Genomic DNA, 423 nt, shown 5'->3' with positions numbered 1-423 from the left:
TCCCGAGTCGCGCAGTGACGTCAGGGGGAGGCGCCGCGCTGCCCGGGATGGGCACAGGGCGGGGGGACAAGGAAGGCTGCGTCACCTGCCCGCCCGGCGCCTTCTGTTCGTGCACCGATTTATTGCCCGGCAATACGTAAGCACATAAATAAATAAATGAAGATGTAAAAATAATGTTCCCTTTTTTTTCAGTTTACAGGCAGCAAAACGCCGCCCGCCCCCCGCAGCGTGACTCAGGGGTTGTAAACACGGCACCGCTGTATCGAGGCACCCCAAACACCCGCGCTCCTGCACCCTTCGTGCCCAGCACCGCGTGGGGACACGGCTCGGGGTTCCCCGGGTGAGGCCTGAACGCCCCCCTTGTCCAAATGCGGGTTTATGAATGTGACCTGTGCTCTCAGTGGCTGCCACATGTAACACCCA

General features: G+C 60.3%; 1 long non-coding RNA gene across 1 annotated transcript; it reads left to right on the top strand.

The window, feature by feature from the left end:
* The first annotated feature begins 6 nt into the window (after positions 1–6).
* LOC108449513 lies at positions 7–421 on the top strand. The gene is made up of 2 exons (XR_001865675.1): positions 7–105; positions 193–421. It is a non-coding gene; the product is annotated as an uncharacterized LOC108449513 (long non-coding RNA).
* Positions 422–423: the final 2 nt, after the last annotated feature.

This window comes from Corvus brachyrhynchos, unplaced genomic scaffold (assembly GCF_000691975.1).
Source record: "Corvus brachyrhynchos isolate BGI_N302 unplaced genomic scaffold, ASM69197v1 scaffold209, whole genome shotgun sequence".
Classification (NCBI taxonomy): Eukaryota; Metazoa; Chordata; class Aves; order Passeriformes; family Corvidae; genus Corvus; species Corvus brachyrhynchos.
This window is presented reverse-complemented; position numbering and strand designations above follow the sequence as displayed.